Source organism: Triticum aestivum, chromosome 2B, assembly GCF_018294505.1.
Source record: "Triticum aestivum cultivar Chinese Spring chromosome 2B, IWGSC CS RefSeq v2.1, whole genome shotgun sequence".
NCBI classification, from domain to species: Eukaryota; Viridiplantae; Streptophyta; class Magnoliopsida; order Poales; family Poaceae; genus Triticum; species Triticum aestivum.
The window spans coordinates 738267470-738268053 of NC_057798.1; the positions used below are offsets into that span (position 1 = coordinate 738267470).

The following is a 584-nucleotide window of genomic DNA, read 5'->3' on the forward strand; positions in this document are numbered from 1 at the left end:
AAACGCACAGAAAGATGCAAAGCTTACGCAGCTCAACCGGGCCCTTTTTTTTATCCTCCCAGCTCTCTCTCTCTCTCTAGGCCGGCATTGGGCCAGATTCTTCGTGGGCCACCGTACATAGGCCTGCGCTGCTGTTACAGGACCGCCGCGGGAGGCGTCCTCGGCTTCCCCGACTCGCCAGTTCGTCGTCATCTTGGTCTCCTCCCCCAAATCCCACGCCGCCCGCCGGCCGCATTCTCTCCCCCCGCGTTCTCTTCTCCGTCTGCTGCCCCAAATCCCATCGCACAGCGGGGGTGGAGGGTCGGTTCGAGCTTTGGCTTCGGTGCGCACAGTGAGCAGGAGAGGTGGCGACCGCCGGCGGCCACTGTGGGAGGATGAGGACGAATCGGTCGTGTTTTGCCCCTTCCCTGTGCTGGCGACGAGCGTGCATCAGCGAATGGGCGGGCTCGCCGGAGCGGGACTGCACGCCGGCCGGCTGCTACGGGTAAGGCCAGTACTGTTGCATCTTTTTTAGTCCCACATCGCCAGTTTAATGGTTTTTTTACAGGGACGCGAGTAGAGCGGGAGCTATGCCCCGTGGGTGG

General features: G+C 62.3%; 1 long non-coding RNA gene across 1 annotated transcript in view; it reads left to right on the plus strand.

Annotated features, from left to right (window-relative positions):
- Positions 1 to 105: 105 nt before the first annotated feature.
- LOC123042374 (uncharacterized) overlaps positions 106 to 584 on the plus strand; it is a 14710-nt gene continuing 14231 nt past the window's right edge. Inside the window, exon 1 of the long non-coding RNA XR_006418768.1 lies at positions 106 to 484. This is a non-coding gene — a long non-coding RNA (uncharacterized lncRNA). The remainder of the gene's footprint in view (positions 485 to 584) is intronic.